At 40.5% G+C, this 23,371-nt stretch overlaps 1 protein-coding gene, 1 non-coding gene and 2 pseudogenes across 30 annotated transcripts in view; 2 read left to right on the forward strand and 2 right to left on the reverse strand.

Moving 5' to 3' along the window:
• Positions 1–1,481: 1,481 nt before the first annotated feature.
• MGA (MAX dimerization protein MGA) overlaps positions 1,482–23,371 on the forward strand; it is a 166,690-nt gene continuing 144,800 nt past the window's right edge. For 14 of the 29 annotated variants that reach the window (XR_009051326.1, XR_009051327.1, XM_057721788.1 and 11 more), the window contains exon 1: positions 21,755–22,529. The gene's annotated coding sequence lies outside the window, so the exon portion shown is untranslated. Of the gene's footprint in view, positions 1,603–5,607; positions 5,645–21,754; positions 22,530–23,371 lie in introns of those variants that run through there. The other 15 variants (XM_057721764.1, XM_057721777.1, XM_057721778.1 and 12 more) reach the window with 9 other exon arrangements.
• On the reverse strand, positions 14,227–14,866 carry LOC130845105 (60S ribosomal protein L10a-like; annotated as a pseudogene).
• LOC130844683 (N-terminal kinase-like protein) overlaps positions 21,933–23,371 on the reverse strand; it is a 46,318-nt pseudogene continuing 44,879 nt past the window's right edge.
• On the forward strand, positions 22,202–22,331 carry LOC130847250 (small nucleolar RNA SNORA17). The gene has a single exon (XR_009052033.1). It is a non-coding gene; the product is annotated as a small nucleolar RNA SNORA17 (small nucleolar RNA).

Genomic DNA, 23,371 nt, shown 5'->3' on the forward strand with positions numbered 1-23,371 from the left:
AGGATTCAAGAATATGCTGTATTGGATGGACTACAGGATGCTGGTTAAAATATAACCTTTACCACTAACTAGTACTCACATCTATATACTGCCTCTTATTCACCAGGGACTGTGACAGATGTTCTAAATATTTTTATGTTGGACTCATTATGACAATCCAAAGGCTAGATTTGTTGGCCCCAAACTGAAGTTAAAGGAACTAAGGGTTAAAATGTTAAGAAACCTGTTCAAGGTCAAAGTACAGAAAGTGAAGAACTGCAAGTTCACCGAGACGGGTCTCATTTTAAGGCCAGGGCTCTTTCCACTATAGTCAATAAACCCCCAGCTAGTTGTGCATCACAATTGCCTGGAGAACACATCAAAACACATTTTCCAGTTTCCCACTCAAGACTGTCTCAGAAGATGGTAATATTAGTATAGTACTTTCCTCTCAGGGTTGTTGTTAGGATTAAATGCAATAAAGTATGTTGGACTGTTTGATAAACTTCAAGTTTAACCTAGATAGGCTTTTAATTTAATGATTTTATTATGTGTGATTATCTAATTCCCTTTTATTTTTCTAGTCAGAAAATAATTTTCTGATAATTAGGCTTATCAAGTGCCTTGAAACAAGAAAATAGTGCCCCAAACGATATACTTTGGCTTGATAACCACATTATAAATGAATACATTTAATTTCTAGCTTATAAATGAGCATTCTTGTGAGTCTGACCAGTGCTAGTCAAATTCCCCCAGTTTAATCATCCCTTTGTTAACTGAAAAAACAAAGTTTTGAAATCAGCAAAGCTGAGGAATGGAGTTAAGGTAGAACACATATTAATTGTTTTAATTGGGAGTAGAATATCAGGTTTTTGTCCCGGAGGTCGGTTTTGTGAACACGTTACAAAATTAACTCATTCTAATGCAAGACTACCGTTTCTCAGCATCAGTAGATGGTGTTTTTCTCGGTTCTAATACATCATAGCTAGATTAGGTTGAACCAGAAAATGTAGTAGGGCTGCATCTCCGGCCGGTTTAAAATGCCTCCTGCTCCTCTCACCTCCACTTTCCCAAATAGTAGCAAGTAGTTTATCAAGAAAGGTCTGGTCTTCTATCCCAAAAGAAATTCTAAAGCATTATTTCTTCTTGCGAGTGGGGTTTGTAGTAAGTTGTATTTAAATTAGCATTCTTTCCCCCTGACCACTAACTTCTGATAGTTTGCTTGTGGGCAAATACCCCCGGCCCCCCCCCCCCTTTTTTTTTCAATATTCAAAAAGGCACTCAGCAGGCACTTACTAAATGCATGCTCCATGAAGGAAAGTTAAGCCGTTTCCCTAAAACCACACAGATCCAACGAGTGGGGGAAGGGGGACTCCAAGTGCCTGTTACACCCAGTTACACTCCCATAATTACCCAGACAGCCTCCATCCCAGCCATAGGACAGGGCTTTCAACGGGACAAGCAAGGAACACCAGGGAGGTGAGAGCCAGGGAATAGGGAGAGGTGCTTTTCCCGGCATGCTCTGCAGCACACTGAGGGGCGCCAGACATATCCCGGCGTGCACCGGGGAGCGCCCAAGGGCGATGGTTCCTGGCTCCTGGAGGGGCACGCGAAGTTAAAGCGGTAGGTGTGAGCTTACTTAGTTTTGAGACCCTGCTTCCTCGTTTCCCCTTTAGGAACGTAATCCCAAAACGGCTTAAAAGGAGGTCCTCTAACTACCCTCCCTTTCCGCGTGCGAACGACTTTCGGCGCCGCTTCGAGCACGGTGCCAGGTGATTAGAGGTTAGGGGCGGGCCTGAGCCGATCACGTGAGCAAACCTGGCCGCCAATGACTAGCCGGGTGGTCCAGCAGCGCGAGGATTCCGGGACCCGTGAGCGGAGCGGCGCGTGGGCTCGCTCCGGTCTGCCCTGGCAGGTACGCGCAGGCGCCCTGGTTGCCACGCGCCCAGTCCGTCCCCACGCGCCCAGGGGCTTGTACTTGGCGCGAGGCGTTAAGAGTCTGCCTGGTTGTTTTTGTGGGTAGGGGGGGAAGGAGAGGGTGGGGGGCGATGGCGTCACGTGGACGCCGCAGCCAATCGCCGTCCGAGGCGCACCCACAGCTTTCCCCGGCGCCCCGGGGTGCGACGTGTTCAGTGAGGTTCGGCTCTACCCTGCCGGTCCCAGCACTCTTTCGAAGCGCGTGTGCGGCCCGTAAAGTCTGGCCGCGGGTTTTCGTGGCGTCCCGCTCCGCTGTGAGCACGGACGACAACTTCTCGGCAAAATGGCTGCTGGAAAGAGTCGCCTAGCAGGGGGAGCGTTGGGGCCGCGTGAAGGTCACATGACGAGGTTGGCAGCGCGTGCTGCTGGCGCGGGGAAGGGGGGAGGGTGGGAGGGGAGAGGAGTGGCCAGTCATGTGCTTTCGACTGCGCCGTCCCTCGGTTTTCCAGCGACTTTGCTTTGGCCGGACTGGCTGCTTTTACTCCTCCCACCTCGAAGCGTGGCAGGCATCGGTGAGAAGCTGTGTGGTGTGGTGGAAGGAGCAGGGTTCTGGGAACGAGGAGACCTGGGGTGTAGGCCTTTGGCTACTTTTGCAGTTAGCAAGACATGTTGTCACTTTTGGCCTCTGTTTTCTCATATTTTAGCTCCGTATAGGAAGTTATGGTTTTTTTTTTTAAGGTCCTTAAAAGGTGTATGACTTGTACCTCATCCTAATGTCATGCTGATAGCAATATAATTAAAAACGAACAGGTCATTAACAATCGTGCGAAAAGCCGGTCTCCTCACAAGGGAAAACCCACAACAGTCCCCCTCCCTCCATCATTACAGTAATGTGGGAAACTTGATGGAGGTAACTGGTTATAATATTCTGGGCATGTCTGTCCATATTTAGCAGTAGCATTTATACTCTGTACCTGCCCACTATCTCATTTGAAAAGTATTCTGCGTTTTAGATGTCTAGTCCGTATGTGTTTTCCTGCAAAGAAATCAAGAGATAAGTAGTATTGTCGTAACTGTGGAGGTGGGGAAACAAAAGGAGTTGAAGGGCACATGCTAGTGCCCATAAAGTTGACCAGAAAGAAGTCGTCTTCTCCGCTTGGAGGGCCAATCTTTATAAAAATTTCAAGGCTTCCCGCCACCAGCCTTTGGTGTTTTTTTACAGTTCTCAGCTCCCACCTTCAGCTCTTCATTTTACCAAGGGTCAAGGCCTTAGTGAAATGAAGCAGGCACAAAATATGTATTTTTCGTATTGCTTATGCTTTATGGTACCCTTTGATGTATCTCAAAGAGCCTTTGAATTTTGTGGGAGCACAATCTGAAAAACATTTATTGAGCAATCATGATAATAATAGTTATCATTTTTGAACAATTATAATAATAGTTAACGTCTTTCTAGAATAGTACCTTTTATGTCTTTATTCATTTAGTTCTCATAAACCTGTGAGTTAAGTATTATTATCTCCATTTTACCAGTGAGGGAAATAGCAACAGAGAGATTAAGTAACTTGAACCAGGTCATGTGGCTGGTAATTTACATAATTCCAACCAGAATTCCTTTTGAAAAGTTGACATAATGATTGTAAATTTCATTTGGAAGAATGAACTTATATAGTAGAAAAATTTTTGAAAGAAGAAAATTAAGGGGGGACATGTATTAGTGAATATACAATTAAAGGTATGATAATCAAAACAATAAGTGGTAACTCTGAAATAGAGCAGTGGGACAGAATAATCTAGAAATATATGACTATTTAGTATTATACAGGTGGCATTTCATGTTAGTTGAGAAAGAATTTGGAAATTGTGTTGGAACAATAGGCTATTTGAAAAAAAATGGAATCCTACCTTAAAATGTAGATAAAATAAAATCTGGGTGAATTAAATATAAAATATGAAGTCAGAAAATTACTGATTAAAAAAAGGGTAAACAGTTTTCTATTCTTGACATGGGATGAACTGTTCTAAGCCTGATTGCAAAGGCAGATTGGTAGAATTATGTAAAACAACTCCTAGTTGGCAACAACACCATCAAGTTAAAAGACAGATTTACTCACTTAGTATTCATTTGACATATTGATTGATTGTGTATGATGTGCCAGGCAGTTTTTCAGGTGTGGGGGATACAGTGATGAGTACAGCCAGTGGGGATTTCCCCGAAGTGTAGGGGGAAAAAATTTGCACAATGTGTTGGACCCAGAAGGTTAATGACCTTAGTATCTAATAGGTTGTCAAAAGACCTGAATAGGTAGATCACACATACAGAGAAATAAAAATAACTAATAAAGATAAAAATACATCATTTTCCACTTGCAAACAGATAACACAAAACAGTTCTCCTCTCCCGGCAGCAGGTTGGCATATATGTGATAAAATGTTAATATCTAGTATTGGCATAGGAGTGGTGAAATTGGCACACGCATACACTGCTCTTGGTGGATATTTACATTTGAACATCCGTTCTGGAGAACATTTTGACCATACTTACTGAAAGCATTAATAACCTATATGTCATTTCACTCGGCTGCTCCTCTCCTTTTTTTTTTTTTTAATAAATTTATTTATTTATTTATTGGCTGTGTTGGGTCTTTGTTGCTGCGTTCGGGCTTTGTTTAGTTTCAGTGAGCGGGGCTGCTCTTTGTTGTGGTGCGCGGGCTCCTGATTGCCGTGGCTTCTCTTGTTGTGGAGCATGGGCTCTAGGCGCGTGAGCTTCAGTAGTTGCGGCACATGGGCTCAATAGTTGTGGCTCATGGACTTAGTTGCTCTGTGGCACGTGGGATCTTCCTGGAGCAGAGATTGAACCCCTGTCCCCTGCATTGGCAGGTGGATTCTCAATCACTGCGCCACCTGGGAAGCCCTCCTCTTCTTTATTAAGGTGCTAATTGGTAAGTTTGCAAAGATGTTCATTTAAGAGTTGTCTTTGTAGTATTTTTGTTTTATTTTTTGGCCACGCCTTTTGGCATACACGATTTGAATTCCCTAACCAGGAGTCGATGAATGCCCCCTGCATTGGGAGCATGGAGTCTTAACCATGGGACCACCAGGGAAGTCCCTGTGGTATTTTTTTATTGTAGCAAAAACCTGGAAAAACTTACATGTTAAATAATGGGGGATTGGTTAAATAACTAAGATGCCTTCATAGAAGGTAATACCTCGTAGCTGGTAGACATGATAGAAATTTCTAGTAATGACTTGGAAAGTACATTATATATATTGTTAAGTGTAAAAGGCAGGTTATAAAATTATCTGTAGTGTGATCACATTTTTGTAGGAATATACCTCTGTGTCCATTTACATAGAAATCTAAAATGATATATATTAAACATAAACTAGTGGTGCTTTTACTTGAATGGTAGGATTTTTGGATGAATTTAATAAAAAAAACTTGTTATTTTTTGAAACAGTTTTAGAATTATAGAAAAATTGTAAAGACAGTATAGAGAGTTTCTCAATACCCAATGCCCAGTTTTCCCTGTTATTAACATGTTATGGTAGTATGGTATATGTGTTATAATTAATGAACCGAGGTACATGACTATGTTTAATCAGATTTCTTTAGTTTTTGTCTAATGTCCTTTTTGTATTCCACAATCCCATCTAGGATACCACAATACTTTTTTAAAAATGTACCAGTGCTTTGTTGATGGGTGAAATTACAGGGAAGAAGGCGTGAAGGGAAAAAGGAAATGAGGTAGGGAAAACTTAAACATGAACGTAAGGCGTGTGTGACCCAGATGGCCATAGCGTCATTGCCAACAGAGGTGGCTGCTTGATCTTCCAAGGTATCTCCAGAGAGTTCATATGAAGCTCTTGCCTCTCAGAACCTTCCATTACATAATCACAATAATTTTAGTAATCATGTCCTCTCAGGCTATGATAGTTTCTTAGACTTTTCTTGTTTTTTGATGACCTTGACAGTTTTGAGGAGTACCGGTCAGATGTCCCTCAGTTGGGATTTGATGTTTTTTTCATGATTAGACTGGGGTTAGAGTACATACTAACAACATGACTTGTCACTCTTGATGTTGGCCTTGATCACCTGCCTGTGAATTTGGTTTTTAAATGTTTGCTTTTCTGTAATTTCTATTTTTTAAAATAATCTGTGTTACTTGTTTTTATTATAACAAAAAGTATTATAATATTCTAGTCATGTCTGTCCATCTTTATCAGTAGCATTTATGGTAAGCAGTGTATTGTTAAACTGATAATATACAAAGGCAATAATAGAAGTTACAGGCAAAGAAAAAATAACTGACCAAGTTGCTTGGAAGGGCTAATTTCAGGAAGGAATTAAAGGCATTAGTACAGTATAACTTGTTTTAACAGTCTGTAAACTGTTTTAGGAGAACAGCCTGGTAACCATGAATTATGCATAACAGGATGAAAATATAAATAAGATAGGTTAGGCCAATTAGGTAAATTCATTCATTCAACAACAAATAAGTAATGAGCCCTACTGTATGCTAGGTATTATACCAGGTCTAGGGATTGAGCAGTGAATAAGACAATGTCTTATTTATAAGTGGAGTTTATATTCTAGTAGATAGACAATAAGGTAATAAATAATAGGATTTTAGGTGTTGTCAAAGTTCTGTGAAGAGAATAGTACAAGAGGATAGAGAGTGGTGGTGGTAGGCTTGGTGGTTCTTCTAGATAGGTCCCGAGGTAAGGATTCTCTGATATAACATTTGAGGATAAAGAGACCTGAATGATAAGGAGCAAGCCATGCTAACATGTGGAGCGTTTCAAGCAGTGGGAATACTGATGCAGAGATTCTGGGGCAAGAGTCAGTTTGGGATTTTCAGAGAAGTGCAAGAAGGCTCATGTGCTAGAGTTTGGAGATTGCTGCAGTATTAATTGGTGGCGGTGGTGGTGGTAGGCTATGGTGTAGGAAGTAATAATGGGAAGTTGGTGGAGGAGAGCAGAAGGGCTTTGGATTTTATTCCTAAGTGTGGTGGGATCCATTGGACAGTTTTATGAAGAAAAATGATACAATATAATTTTTGTTTTAAAAAGATTGCTTTGACTGCTATAGAGGCAAGAGGGGCAGCAGGAGACCATTCACAAAGTCATTGGAATGGTATGATGAAGGGTGGTATGTTTGGGTCAGCAGGCAGTGATGGAGGCAGTGAGAAGGGGTCAGGTTCAGGGTATATTTGGAAGGTGGAACCAATAGAATTTGCTGATAGATTAGTTGTGAGAGGTAATAGAAAGAGAGGGATCAAAGATTATTCCAAGGTTTTTAGCTAGAGCAACTAGAGCCATGTACAGAGGTGGAAAGCTGGAAGGAGCTAGTTTGGGGTTTAAAATGAACAGTTTAGTTGGATATATTGAATTTGAGATGCTTACTGCATATCTAGGAGTACGTAGTTGATTGTTCAGTCTGAAACCCAAAGTCAAAGTCATGGCTGTGAATATACATTTGGGATGTCATCAATACATAGATAGTGTTTAAAAACTTGGGTCTGGTGAGAAGAGGGTCAATGACTGAGCCCTGAGACTAAGCTGAAAAGCATGGACAGAGGAATAAGTCACACTTAGATTTCATTTGTATTTGCATCAGCACAGTGTTTACTGTGTCTGTATGGTGTAATATTAAAGCCTTTGAGATGGTTGTAATGTAACTTAGTCTCTTCCTGCTATACCGATTCTTCAGGTTTTGGTCTTTGTCCTACTTGAAGATTTCTACTTTCTCTCTATTACCTGGGGGCATAAACTCCAAATTTCATAGTTCAGCATACCAGACCTATCATTGTTGAACTCTGCCCTACCTTTCTCTCCCCTTTATCCTCTCTCCTCTTTATCATTCCTGTCATGCCCAACATGTTCTGCTTGTGTATAGCCCTCTTTTTGCCTGGAATACTCTTTCTACCCCTCTTCCTGCTCTTTGCCTCAAACTCCTACTCAGTCTTCAATGTCTAGCTTAAATTTGCTATGTAATTTCCACAGATAGAAGTTGGCTCCTCAGTGCACAGTACTTCCTCAGCTCTGTTGTTGGTACTTTAATTTATAGCAGAATATAAAGTCAGTTGATTTTGATTCGTTTCCCCAGTGCTTGGCATGTGGTATATACTCAATCTAATGCTTTGAAAAAGTTTAGAAGTTTTGTTTTGGCAAAAGAGAGTAAATAAGTAAAACTAGATCTTATAATACTAGATTTTTTTTTTTTTTACTACTAGATCTTATAATACACAATCATACGGATTATTAGCTGAGATTTTTAGGATTTTTTTTTTATGGTGAGTTTTTGGTTTTAATGATATTTATTGTGATGGAATTTAGCCAGTACAAAGTTTAATGAAATGATGTCAGTTAAGAGTCTTAAGTTCAGAGACATTTTAGGAATGGTTTAATCTCTAGAGTTGAATAATGCTTATTCTTTGGAGGCAAGCTATTATAATAGATTCTTCCTTCACTTGCCCACTTTCCCACCCACCTTCTCAGTAGTCAGGAATTCTATTTTAACATTACACGTGTACTTTGAGCTCTTTGCTAGAGGAGAAACCATGTAATAAATCCAGTAGAATCAGCAGTACTCACCCCAGGAATGTCCTTTAAACTGTTGCATAGAGAGAGGCTTAATGGTGTGAATTGTAGGTGTGAGGGTTTCAGTCTGTGAGCTCAAGTAGGGTTAATTATTTTGTTATTAAATTGTAAGCATGTATTGAGCACTTACGGTATATGGGCACTGTATGAGGTGTTGTGGGGGACACACAAAAGAAGTAAAAGTCATGGTTCCCTGCACACAAATCCTGGACAGTTTAGTCAAGGAACTGAAATATAACATTAAAAAGGAATTTAATCTTAACAAGCAGTGTATCAGTAAGTGCAAAGAACTGTGGTGTAAATCAAAGACTTCGCATTTCTTAAGTCCATAATTATATTCTCAGAGCTATACGCAGTCTTATCTTGCATCAGTTTTCAACATTTTGACCTTACTTGCAAGATCTGCATTTTCTCCTGTCCTTTAACTTTTTTAGTTTCAGAAAGATATTTTTTTTTATTATTAAAAAAAATGTTTATTTTTATTTATTTATTTATTGGCTGCATTGGGTTTTTGTTGCTGTGCATGGGCTTTCTCTAGTTGCAGAGAGAGCAGGGGCTGCTCTTCATCGCGGTGCATGGGCTCCTCATTAGGGTGACTTCTGTCTTGTTGTGGAGCATGGGCTCTAGGCACATGGGCTTCAGTAGTTGTGACACATGGGCTCAGTAGTTGTGGCTCATGGGCTTAGTTGCTCCACGGCATGTGGGATCTTCCTGGATCAGGGATTGAACCCGTGTCCCCTGCATTGGCAGGCGGACTCTTAACCACTGTGCCACCTAGGAAGTCCCTCAAAAAGATATTATTGATTTGACTCTTTCTAAAAAAATTTTTTTCAAGTTAGTAAATCTTTTTTTTTTTTTTTTTAATTTATTTACTTGGCTGTGCAGGGTCAGCTGCAGCACGTGGGATCTTTGTTGTGGCATGCAGGATCTTTTTTTCGGCATGCAAACTCTTAGTTGTGGCAGGTGGAATTTAGTTCCCTGACTGGGGATGGAGCTCCGGTCCCCTGCACTGGGAGCTTGGAGTCTTAGCCACTGGACCACCAGGGGAATCCCTAATTTGACTCTTTGATGTGATGAAAGCCCTATATAGGAAAAGAGTGCCCTGCCAGTACATTACTTTCCAACATTTTATTCTTTCACGTCTATAAAGCAAATAGGTAATTTGAAAAGGTGGAATGTCATTTAGCCTTTATAAGTGTGACAGAGGCATACTCTTATAGTTTTGCTCTGTGTAGGTTTTCTTAGACATATTTTCTCCTTCTATCTGAAGATGCAGGGGTGGAGGGATGGGGAAAGTGGAAAAGAATGTAGAACCTAGAGAAAAAATTTTGTGTGTATGAATATGAGTTTAAAAGTACTTATCTTGGGATTTGAATTATAAAAGCAGTTTTCTTCTCATTTGAGAAGATATGAAAAACATAGATAAGGACAAAGAAGGAAATAAAAATTTCTAATATGCTAACTGCCACTGTTAACCTTGTTGATATGCTTCTAGGCTTCTTTTTTTTTTAGTGGCAAATTTTGTTTTTAAAAAGTAAATAAAATGAATAGTTCAGCTACCTTTAGAAATGAGTGTGTTCACGTTGTTGTGCAGTCATCACCACCATTCATCTCCATAGTTTTCATCTCTCCAGGCTGAAACTCTGTACCTATAAAATACTAATTTACCACTTTCTTCTCGCCCTAGTCCCTGGCACACCATTCTGCTTTCTCTCTCCGTGAATTTGACTACTGCAGATACCCCACAGAAGTGAAATCATACAAAATATTTGTCTCTTTGGAACTGGCTTATTTCACTTAGCCTAATATCTTAAAGATTCATCTGTTGTACTATGTGTTAGAATTTCCTTTCTTTTTAAGGCTGAATAATATTCCATTATATGTATATACCACATTTTTTGTGTATCCATTCATCTGTTGATGGACATTTGGGTTTTTTCTACCTTTTGGCTATTGTGAATAATGCTGCTATGAACATGGATCACAAAACATCTCTTTGAGTCTCTGCTTTCAAGTTTTTTGAGTATATATCTAGAAGTAGAATTGCTGGATCATATGGTAATTCTATGTTTAATTTTTTGAGGAACTGCAGTGGCTGCATCATTATGACTGAGTTTTTTAAAATAAACTTTTTTGGGAATAATTTTAGATTTATAGAAAAGTTGCAAAGATTGTACAGAGTTTCTCTATGCTTCTCACCCAGTTTCCCCCAACGTTAACATCTTACATTACCAGGGTATGTTTGTCAAAACTGAGAAACCAACATTGGTACATTACTATTAAGTAAACTCCAGACTTTATTTGGATTTTATTAGTTTTTCCACTAATGTCCTTGTTCTGTTCCTGGATGCAGCTGGGGATACTACATTGCATTTAGTCTATATGTTGTTTTGTTTTATTTATTTTTAGTCTGTATGTTTTTTGTTGTTTCCCTAGTACTTAGCATAGAGCGTGGTACATGATAAGAGCACAGTAAGTGTTTCTTGAATGAATTAATCATCTCCTTTTAATTTTTCTCTCCTTTTTGGAGGGATGTTCATGAACTTTCCTTTAGATATACTTAACTGATATATTTACGCTTATGTATTTTCATTCCTCGCCTGTTTCTGAGGTCCATTACAAATTTTTTTTTTCACTAATTTTTTTTGAGGAAAAGTAATCATGGTATATGTGGCAAAGACCACTGTCTGTTCACATCTTCTCTCCCCTTCTTTGGGCACATTGCTAGTCAGAATCCCCTAGTCTCCTCTGCAGCTTGATGAGACCACATGACTTAAGTTTTCTCTAGTGGAGTGTGACTGACGTCTTTCATGTGTTCCTCTTTGTCTGCCTCTCCTGGCTAACTGGGATCCAGCATCTGGGACAGCCTTGGAAGCCTTGTACTCAAGATGGTAGAACTGCTGTCAGCCTGAGTCCTAGAATGACTCTGGAAGAGAATTGGCTTAACTAATGACCTGAATATTCACTCAGCAGGCTAATAGTTTGGGATCGGTTTGTTAGCCTGCCCTACCCTTTCTAATAAGTGTGCTACATGGTCAGCTCTGAATAGGATATATATGAACCTTGTATATCTAATTAGAATTATATAATTATATTTGGAAGACTGGGGGATGGGAAGTGTGCACATATATGGAAATGTGAAGTGGAAGGAGAGCTAAATCTAATCTGTAATGGGAAGTTAATAGTGCCTAAAACTGGAGAAAAGAAAAAAATGGAAAAAGCATATTGTGATATTGAGGTATATATCAAAAGATACACTCACAGGGACTTCCCTGGTAGTCCAGTGGTTAAGAATCCACCTTCCAGTGCAGGGGACGCAGGTTTGATCCCTGGTCTCGGAACTACGATCCCACATGCCGCGGGGCAACTAAGTCTGTGTGCCACAACTACTGAGCCTGCATGCTCTGGAGCCCATGCTCCACAACTAGAGAGCCTGTGCAGCCAAAACCAAAAAACCCCCCCAAAAAGATATTAGAGACTATATAGCAAACAGTGGTGGTTTCCTTAAAAAAAGGCGGCGGGGGGACTTCCCTGGTGGCACAGTGGTTAAGACTCTGCACTCTCAGGGGGCCTGGGTTCTATCCCTGGTCAGGGAACTAGATCCCACATGCTGCAACTAAGAGTTTGCATGCCACAGCTAAGGAGCCTGTGAGCTGCAACTAAGGAGCCTGCCTGCCTCAACTAAGACTCAGTGCAACCAAATAAATATTTTAAAAAAACATTCATTCACAAAAGCTGAAAATTTTTGCCCCAGGAGTTGGGAAATTGTTGGGGTGGAGAACCATTGTTTTTTTGTCATAAGCCTTTGTACTTAATCAACTCTTTATGTTCGTGGATAACTTCGATAAAAACAAAAATGCAATTAAAGATATTTGGTAAAGAACAACAACAAAACCCCCCCAGATTCAGATTCTCTGTTACAAAAGCCACAGAAGTTGATCACTTTTTGCTAAATACATCTGGTAACAGGGAGCTTACTACTTTGTGAGGAAACTTGTTTCATTGTTGGGTAGTTTTAGAGGTCAAAAGATTATTCCTTATGCTGATGTGAAACCTTCTATAGATACTTCCATTCCAGGATCCTCTAGAGTATATGCAGTAGTTTGTTTCTGCTTTCATGAAACTTTCACGTGTCTTTAAATTATCTTCATAAGCTACACCTACATCTTACATTTTCTAGGCAATGAGAATGAGAATCATCTTTGATTTCGAGCCTGATTATCATCAAATCCTGCTTCACGGGCTAGTGACTGTTCTGTGGATGGTGATTTGTTGGTTCTGCTGCAATTGGCTCTGCTGCGCAAACCTCTTACTGCCTGGTAACCTTGATTTGCAACTGGTGTTCCTATGTGATCTTCTCAAGAGCTGACTTCATTTGTGCCTTTGAAATTATCAGTGTTGACCTTATAACTGCCCTTATTGGCCTAATTCGCTTTTCTTGTTACCACTAAAGTTCTGATTAAGTTTCCTAAAGGTTGTCCTCATGCTTTTAATTTCTTACAGAAGACTTACAAGGAATTTGAGAAAAGTTTCTCTGGGCTTGGTAGTGCCCTCTCACATAGTGCCAGAGGATTCCTTCCTTGCCAATAGTCAGCCAGGGTTCCTGAATAGAGCCCATGTACTTCTACTCTACTCTCTCTCACCTCAATAAGGATTCTCTTTTCTACCTGAAGTTTTGCCTGGAGTGATTGAATATGGCCTGTTTCCTTATTATTTAAGCATGTTAGCTCTAATGTTCTGGGCTCCTACTGTCAGTTTTAAAGTCCTCTTGCAGGGAACTCCCTGGCGGTCCAATGGTTAGGACTCCACGCTGTCACTGTGAAGGGCCCGGGTTCAGTCCCTGGTCAGGGAACTAAGATCCTGCAAGCCATGTAGCGCAGCCAAAAAAAAAAAAAGTCCTTCTGCAAACCTAACAGCTCACTGCCTACCCTGCCCAAATTCCCCTTGAGAGGGAAGTCACTCCCACCCTAGTCCTTTGTTGCATTTATAGCAAAGGGTAGACATAACGTGTTGAAGAATAAAGGAATATTAAGTAAATTATGGCATTAAAACAGAAAAACATATATTAAAGGCTATGTAGCAACTTGCAAAATGTTTTCAAAATAATGTTAAATGAAGAGTAGAACCCAAATTGCAAAGATCCTGCTTTAAGTTATGAAAAAACCCCAAAACCCTATGAAAATTTATACACATACATGTAGAAATTCAGAGGAATAAAAAGTCATGGTCAGTGGTAAGATTGTAGGTGTCTGAAATTATATTATTTATTGATTTTTCTATGTTCTCCATTAGAATGCAAGCTCTAAGAAGTCAGGAATTTTGGTCTGTCCTAGAAGCGTGCCTGGCCTGTCGTAGTTTTTCAGTAAATCTTTGTTGATTGTTTAATGCATTGAATGTGGAAGTTTCTTTTTGATGGCTTTAATGTTTAATGCTATAGTAATGCTTATTTAAATTAAAACAAAAACAAAAAAAGAAAATTCCCAATGATTTCAGCCTTTTAAAAATACATTATAGTTTCTGCATATTCTCACTACCCTTGTTGGCCTTCTCTGGTCCTCTTAAAAGGTGATGCCCCAAACAGGATATACTAGTCTAGATTTTGGCAAGCCAGCCCAGCATATAGAGGAATATTTTCTTCTCAGGATCTGGATACCACACCTTTATTTTATTTCATTTTATTATTTTATTTATTTTTAAAAGTGGGAGTATGGTTTATTAAGCTGTGCCTTAGTACAGGTACGGGGGCTTGCCCTTGGTGCTCTTAATGTACAAAGCCTGGACGTTCTGCCAGTTTTTCTTGAGCAGTGATACCAGGAAGTTGACAGTTAAGTGGATGTTGTACACAGGCTCATCATCTGTCATTTTCATGTGGCTAACAGCCCCTGTCAGGCATAGTGCCTTCTTCATCTGGAACTTGATTGTGGACTTCAGCAACTTTGGCCGCCATGTTGTGGGTCAGCAAGGAAGGAAACTTGTCAGCCTTATTCAGACCTGGGCCCAGAATTTGTGAGATCTGTTTGACGAGAGACTCTGAAGCCAAAAAGGCATCATACTTCTTGGCCAGATTCTTGACCAGTTTCTTCTTATTGAGTTTCTTTAGTGCCTCGATGTCCATGTGGGGGATAGCTACAGCTTTGGCCTCATCACAGGGCTGCTGGTCCCCTGGAACACGTACGGAGAACTTGGGGCGGGGAGTGGACATAAGTCTGACGGTGCTCAAGAAGCGTTTGTCCTTCTGAGAGTCATAGTTCTTCAGGCAGATCTGAAGCTCCACCGTCTCCAGAAACTTCCAGCACTTGCCGCTGGTTCCCATGCAGACTTCCCACACTGCCTCGTAGAGGGTGTTGTGGGAGACTTTGCTGCTCATGGTGCCTTGTGCCGAGATAACCAGAAAAGAGCTAAACCTCCATTTTAGAGTTTTTTGCAGATGTGTCCCACTGTTGGCTTATATTGAACTTACTTTGTTGGTATTTAAAACTTCAGTTTTGCTAACACATTATAACAATTTCCAACTCTTTCCCAGTAAGTATTTACCTGCTGATATAACAGAACTGGCCAGTTTGTCTTTCACGTATTTTTGTTTTCCCTGTCCACCTTCACTGGAAGTGCTAAGTAGCAGAACATTAAAAAGTTGGGGAGCCAGAGAATAAAAGAAGCAAAACCTCTGGAAGGTCTACACATTTTATAATTATCCTCCAAATAATTTAATGATGACTGTACATTTTTTTAGGTGCTTTCTTCAGAATTCCTGAAATGGCAGAAGGTTAAGTAGTTAGATAAAAATCAGAAAATGATCGCTTGGCTCTGTCTTCACATAGTATTGAAAACCTGATTTTTCCAGGAAAGTGTGCCATTGCAGTCTTAACCATTATTTTCCAAATGCTTATCAACTGCCATCAGCCCTCCATTTTTCATGGCTGTCATTGGCTCTTATATTCATAGACCAGGGGTTGGCAAATTTTTTCTGTAAAGATTCAGATAGTAAATATTTTAGGCTTTTTGGGCCAGAGGGTCTCTGCCGTAACAGCTCATCTGTGCTATTGTATCACAAAACCAGCCATAGATAATATGTAAATGAATGGGTGTGACCATGTTCCAGTAAAACTATTTACAAAAGTAGGCATCTGGCTTAGTAGTTTGATGACCCTTATCATACACCCACCACCTCCACCATCTAAGAAGATAGAATAGTAGAACTCTATGATGGAACTTGTTTTCTTTCAGAAATTTTTTTTTTTAATTGACAGTGTTTTCTCCTTTTTTGAAAATTTATTTATTTATTGGCTGCGTTGGGTCTTTGGTGCTGCGCACGGGCTTTCTCTAGTTGTGGTGAGTGGGGGGCTACTCTTCCTGGGTTGCGCAGGCTTCTCACTGCGGTGGCTTCTCGTTGCGGAGCAGGGCTCTAGGTGTGCGGGCTTCAGTAGTTGTGGCGCACGGGCTTAGTTGCTCCGAGGCATGTGGGATCTTCCTGGACCAGGGCTTGAACCTGTGTCCCCTGCAGTGGCAGGCAGATTCTTACCACTGTGCCACTAGGGAAGCCCTCTTAGAATTTTTGAAGGCCTTGCTTCTAGCTTCCAATATTCCTTTTGAAAAGTCCCTTGCTCTTCTAATTTCTTGATCCTTTTTTTAAATCAATCATTCCATCCCCCCTCCTCTCTGGAGGCTTCTCCTGATTCCCACCACTTTCTGTGTGCCTCTTAAAAGTTACTTAAAATCTAATCACTTTTCCTCCTCAGTACAATTGAGATGATAATGTCTACCTTAGGCTTGCTGTGAGAATTGATTAGACAAGAATGTAAAGTGCTGAAAACAATGCTTGGCATATAGTGAGCACTTAGTAAATATTTGTTGCTATTATCATCAACATCATCATTTTACAAAGTGAAATGCTTTTTTCAGTGTTTTTGACAGCCCATAACTGCCTCCTGGAGCTGTGGGTTACCTATGGTGTAGAGTCTTGATTTTATAGACAGTGTGGGATAGCTTGAAGTGATATTCTAGGGCTTTAGGGTTAAGGAGTGGGAATGGGACAGTCCATAACCCTGCGCCTATAGAGGTTGGAGGCCCATAAGAATTTCCTCCCAAGTTGCATTCACTAAGTTTGGAGGGAGAGGTCGGAGTACACATGTGCCTTTTTCCACCCAGGTGACCACCTACCAGGATTGTGCATGTTAGTGTCAATCAGGCTATTTTCCAAGCTGCTAACTGTATTTTTCAAAATGAAAGCTTTTCAGCACTGCAGGTTACTTTCTAGTTCTTTTTAAAGTGTTATAACTGCCTTTTTATTTTAAATAGTTCTAGTTCCTGCAACCAGCATTTTATATCGCCAGTAAGAATTTAAGATAATTAGATCAATAGAGGTAACCAGTACTGGTGCCATTTTGAAATAGTAGGTTTGAAAAAAGCAAATTTTTCCAGATTGAAATATTTTCATGGAGAAGCATACTTTATTTTCTCAAATTCTCCTTAATTCTGTTTCTTGAGTAAACTCTGCCTTCTGAGCAGCATGCTAGTAAAGAGGTGGATAGGAACAGACATTCTTGTGTCATCTTTATGGAAAATAGGAAATTGTTGTAAAAGTCATCAATTATTGTTTGCTTAAACATTATTTTTTTATTTTTAAAATTTATTTATTTATTTTTTTCTTTAAGAACTTTTGTAACATTTTTCTGTATTCCACATATGTGTTAATATACGATATTTGTTTTTCTCTTTCTGACTCACTTCATTCTGTATGACAGTCTCTAAGTCCATGCATGTCTCTACAAATGTCCCAATTTCATTCCTTTTTACAGCTGAGTAATATTCCACTGTATATATGTACCACATCTTCTTTATCTATTCATCTGTTGATGGACATTTAGGTTGCTTCCGTATCCTGACTATTATAAGTAGTGCTGCAATGAACATTGGAGTGCATGTGTCTTTTTTTAAGTAATTAATTAATTTATTTATTTTATTGGCTGTGTTGGGTCTTTTTTTGCTGTGTGCAGGCCTTCTCTAGTTGCGGTGAGTGGGGGCTACTCTTCGTTGTGGTGCGTAGGCTCCTCATTGCCATGGCTTCTCTTGTTGTGGAGCACAGGCTCTAGGTGCATGTGCTTCAGTAGTTGCAGCACATGGGCTCAATAGTTGTGGCTCACGGGCTCTAAAGTGCAGGGTCAGTAGTTGTGGTGCACGGGCTTAGTTCCTCTGTGGCATGTGGGATCTTCCTGGGGCAGGGATCACCCCATGTCCCCTACATTGGCAGGCGGATTCTTAACCACTGCACCACCTAGGAAGCCCCGCATGTGTCTTTTTGAATTATGGTATTCTCTGGCTATATGCCCAACAGTGGGATTGCTGGGTCATATGGTAACTCTATTTTTAGTTTTTTTAAGGAACCTCCATACTGTTCTCCATAGTGACTGTATCAGTTTACATTCCCACCAACAGTGCAAGAGGGTTCCCTTTTCTCCACATCCTCTCCAGCATTTACTGTTTGTCGATTTTCTGATGATGCCCCTTCTAACTGGTGTGAGGTGATACCTCATTGTAGTTTTGATTTGCATTTCTCTAATACTTAGTGATGTTGAGCAGCTTTTCATGTGCCTCTTGGCCATCCGTGTGTCTTCCTTGGAGAAATGCCTATTTAGGTCTTCTTCCCATTTTTTGATTGGGTTGTTTGTTTTCTTGATATTGAGGTGCATGAACTGTTTATACATTTTGGAGATTAATCCTTTGTCTGTTGATTCGTTTGCAAATATTTTCTGCCATTCTGAGGGTTGTCTTTTCGTCTTGCTTATAGTTTCCTTTGCTGTGCAGAAGCTTTGAAGTTTCCTTAGGTCCCACTTATTTATTTTTGTTTTTATTTCCATGACTCTAGGAGGTGGGTCAAAAAAGATCTTGCTGTGATTTATGTCAAAGATTGTTCTTTCTATGGTTTCCTCTAGGAGTTTTATAGTGTCTGGCCTTACATTTAGGTCTTTAATCCTTTTTGAGTTTATTTTTGTGTATGGTGTTAGGGAGTGTTCTAATTTCATTCTTTTACATGCAGCTGTCCAGTTTTCCCAGCACCACTTATTGAAGAGGCTGTCTTTTCTCCATTGTATACCCTTGCCTCCTTTGTCATAGATGAGTTGACCATAGTTTCTCTCTGGGCTTTCTATCCCATTCTATTCATCTATATTTCTGTGTTTGTGCCAGTACCCTACTGTCTTGATTACTGCAGTTTTGTAGTATAGTCTGAAGTCAGGGAGTCTGATTCCTCCAGCTTCATTTTTTTTCCTCAAGATTGCTTTGGCTATTCGGGGTCTTTTGTGTCTCCATACAAATTTTAGGATTTTTTGTTCTAGTTTTGTAAAAAATGCCTTTGGTAATTTGGTAGGGATTGTATTGAATATGTAGATTGCTTTGGGTAGTATAGTCATTTTCACAATGTTGATTCTTCCAATCCAAGAACATGGTATATCTCTCCATCTGTTTGTGTTGTCTTTGATTTCTTTCATTAGTGTCTTATAGTTTTCTGCATACAGGTCTTTTACCTCCTTAGTTAGGTTTATTCTTAGGTATTTTATTCTTTTTTTGCAATGGTGAATCGGATTGTTTCCTTAATTTCTCTTTCTGATCTTTCATTGTTAGTGTATAGAAATGCAAGAGATTTCTGTGTGTTAATTTTGTATCCTGCAACTTTACCAAATTCATTGATTAGCTCAAGTAGTTTTCTGGTGGCATCTTTAGGATTTTCTATGTATAATATCATGTCATCTGTGAACAGTGACAGTTTTACTTCTTTTCTGATTTGGATTCCTTTTATTTCTTTTCTTCTCTGATTGCTATGGCAAGGACTTCCAAAACTATGTTGAATAGTAGTGGCAAGAGTGGACATCCTTGTCTTGTTCCTGATGTTAGAGGGAATGCTTTCAGTTTTCCCCCATTGAGAATGATATTTGCTGTGGGTTTGTCGTGTATGGCCTTTATTATGTTGAGGCAAGTTCCCTCTTTGCCCACCTTCTGGAGAGTTTTTATCATAAATAGATGTTGAATTTTGTCAAAAGCTTTTTCTGCATCTGAGATGATCATGTGGTTTTTATCCTTCAGTTTGTTAATATGGTGTATCACATTGATTGATTTGCATATATTGAAGAATCCTTGCATTCCAGGGATAAACCCCACTTGATCATGGTGTATGATCCTTTGAATGTGTTGTTGGATTCTGTTGGCTAGTATTTTGTTGAGGATTTTTGCATCTAAATTCATTATTGGTCTGTAATTTTCTTTTTCTGTAGTATCTTTGTCTTAAACATTATTTATTTATTTATTATTTTTGGGGGGTGCACCAAGTTCAATCATCTGTTTTTATACACATATCCCCATGTTCCCTCCCTCCCTCAACTCCCCCCCCCTCGAGTCCCTCCCACCCTCCCCATCCCAGTCCTCTAAGACATCTTCCATCCTTGAGTTGGACTCCCTTTGTTATACTACTTGCCACTGGCTATCTATTTGACAGTTGGTAGTATATATATGTCTGTGCTACTCTCTCGCTTCGTCTCAGCTTCCCCTTCACCCCCTGCCCCCCCCAAACCTCAAGTTCTCCAGTCCATTCTCTGCATCTGCGTCCTTGTTCTTGTCACTGAGTTCATCAGTACCATTTTTAGATTCTGTATATGTGAGTTAGCATACAATATTTGTCTTTCTCTTTCTGACTTACTTCACTCTGTATGACAGACTCTAGATCTATCCACCTCATTACATATAGCTCCATCTCATCCCTTTTTATAGCTGAGTAATATTCCATTGTATATATATGCCACATCTTCTTTATCCATTCATTTGTTGATGGGCATTTAGGTTGCTTCCATGTCCTGGCTATTGTAAATAGTGCTGCAATAAACATTATGGTACATGTTTCTTTTGGGATTATGGTTTTCTTTGGGTATATGCCCAGGAGTGGGATTACTGGATCATATGGTAGTTCTATTTGTAGTTTTTTAAGGAACCTCCAAATTGTTTTCCATAGTGGCTGTACCAACTTATATTCCCACCAACAGTGCAGGAGAGTTCCCTTTTCTCCACACCCTCTCCAACATTTGTTGTTTCCAGATTTTGTGATGATGGCCATTCTGATCGGTGTGAGGTGATACCTCATTGTGGCTTTGACTTGCATTTCTCTGAATAAACATTATTATTTTTGATGAGCCTAAAATTATATGAGATACACTTGCCTTGCACCCAAAGTTCAGCCTTAATTCAGCTGGTTATTTTACTAGTGTTTGGTCCAACAGAATAGGAATTCATTCTTATTCTGGGAAAAATAGCCTCCTTTTAAGGGATACTTATATGCCAGACATTGTGTTAAGCATCATTATCTAATTTAATCTCCTAAGTGGTCTCTTCCTCTTGACTTTGTTCTCTAATAGTATATTCTTAATATAGTAGCCAGAGAGATGCTGTCAAATCGGAGATGCTGTTAAAGTCAGGCCTTGTCATGCTCAAAACCCTCCAATGGCTTCCTATTTCTGGCAAAATGAAAGCTAAAATCTTTACAGTGGCCTGTAAGGTTCTATATGATCTGATCCCCTCTTAGTACTCTGACCTCATTTTTTTACCACTTAACCCCCACTCTGTGCTCCAGCTCCTTTAGCTTCCTTGCTTTTCCTTAATCATGCCTTTTCATTTCTGACTTTCTCTGTCTGGAACACTGCATGGCTTTTTCCTCAGTTCTTTCATGTCTTGACTCGAATTTTGCCTTTTTCCCTATCATCATTCTTTGCTTTATTTATTATTTTTTTTCTGTAGCACCTATCATTAGATAACACATATTTATTTGTTTTGCTTGTTTGATATTTTCCTTACTAACATTTAAGCACCACAGGGCAGAGATTTTTGTCTGTCTTTTTCACTATTGTCTACGCATCACATAGGACAGTGCTGATGCACAGAATAAGTGTTCAGGAAACCTTTGCTGGGTGAATGTCTAAATTGCCACAATACTGTTATTAACTCCATTCTACAGATGGAGAAACTGAAGCCCAGAGGTTAAATAGTTTGCATAGGGTCACATAGCTCTTAACCATCCCCTTAAATGGCTTTATTTCCTGTTACATCTCACCATGCATTCCTGTGCTCAGTCATAAGACACTTTTTGTGTGTGTGAATATCATATACGTATTCAGACTTCTGTGCTCAGGTTGTTTTCTCAGTGGGAGTATTCTCCTTTCCTGCCTCCTACTGAGGTAGAACTTTATTTGCAGACGAAAAGGTGATTTAGAGAAGAGTCAAGGGTATGGAGGTTGTTTGGGGAAGTAGAGGGATGAATATTGTGGGCTAAGATCACATGGTGGAAAATGCATGTATATTCAGGGAGCAGTTTGGCTAGAATGAGGTTTTGTTTAGGAGTATGATAGTAAAGTTAGAGAGGGAGAGAGTTATGCCCCTATTACTGGGAGCTTTGAGCTTCAGGTTAAGGAGCTGATGTTTTTATCTTGTTGCCCTTTGAAGGTTTTTGAGCTGAAGAGTGATAATGTATAATACTGCTTTAAAGAATATTTAATTTTGCTATCGTGATGAGAATGCCTTGGAGTGGGAAGAGGCTAAAATTGGGGACAATGTTTAGGAGATTATTAAAATGACATAGGCCTTTTGTGAGATGATAAAGGCTGAAGTTGAGAAGTGAGAGTGGAAATTAAAGCACAGAGATGAGATACTTAAAGTATAACTTTTAAATGCCCCCCTTAGAGGCGTTGCAGTTGTGGCTACTGTGTCACGTTTGTGTCAGTAGGGGTGGAGAGAAGAGAGGCTTGTCCACGCCCAGTGCTCTGGCTGGTAGGCGTCTGGGTAGTGGATAGTCTGACACTTGATGGTGCATTGACTGTGGGTGTGTGGTTACCGGCAGCCAGAAGCCTGTCATGTAAAAGCGCGTTACTTCTTTCCTAGCTCCTGGCTGGCCCTGGAACACGAGGTGGCCGTCATGTGATGGCGGCAGGGAGGAACGGTCCGTGGGCGCAGCGATGAGCAGGAAAGGAAGGACAGTGGCTGTTAGCCTGTGAACAGAGGTGAGAATGACCAGCCAACACAGTCCAGGCCCAGGTCCGTGGGCCCAGCTCGGTCCTGTGCGGCCGGTCAGTGGAACAGACCTGCAGGTGTGGCTGTTGTCCCTTCAGACAGGCCCTGCTGATGAACCCGGACGCCCTAACCATCCTCAGTTCTCCAGGAGAGCACGCTGGGGTGGACCCAGGGAGCCAGGTCCGACTCCCAGCCCAGCGGCCGAGCGTGTCCAGCCTGCTTGCAAGGGCAGCAGAGAGCCGGGGAGAGTCATGGCCTTGGGAATGTCTTCCAACGAGAGGGAATCTGCAGGCTTATAAAACAACTTTGTGTGAATGTTGGTGGGTTGAAAAGCAGTTGTGTGCACTTTTCCTGCTTTGTGTGAGCAGAGACCTCTGGGAATCCCAAACTCCAGGGACACTAAAGGTGACAAAGTGTAGTGAAGAGGACAGGAGTTGGGGGGCCAGTGGTGGTGGCAGGAAGGCATCCCAAAGGCAGCAGTGTCCCATCCACAGTGGCGACAGCCCAGCAGGCACCCTTCATCCTGACTCTGGCCTGGGGGGTGGGGGGTCGGGGGTGGGGGCTGAGCCGTATTTGGATAATCCCCCCTCACCCACCCAAGGGGAGAATCTGGATGGGGTGCTGAGAATGGGGGGGTTCTCAGTGGAAACCTTGAAACACGTGTTTTCAGCACAAGGTGTTAAAGTGAATGGAAGGATTTAATGCCTTTTTCAAAGAGGGTGTCTCCACGTTGGTGAAACTGGAGAATAAATGGGTCTTGAATAAAAGAAAAAAAAAAAAGTATAACTTTTAAAATCCAAACTCCTTACTGTGCTGTATGATCTGACCTTTG

This window comes from Hippopotamus amphibius, chromosome 2 (assembly GCF_030028045.1).
Source record: "Hippopotamus amphibius kiboko isolate mHipAmp2 chromosome 2, mHipAmp2.hap2, whole genome shotgun sequence".
Classification (NCBI taxonomy): Eukaryota; Metazoa; Chordata; class Mammalia; order Artiodactyla; family Hippopotamidae; genus Hippopotamus; species Hippopotamus amphibius.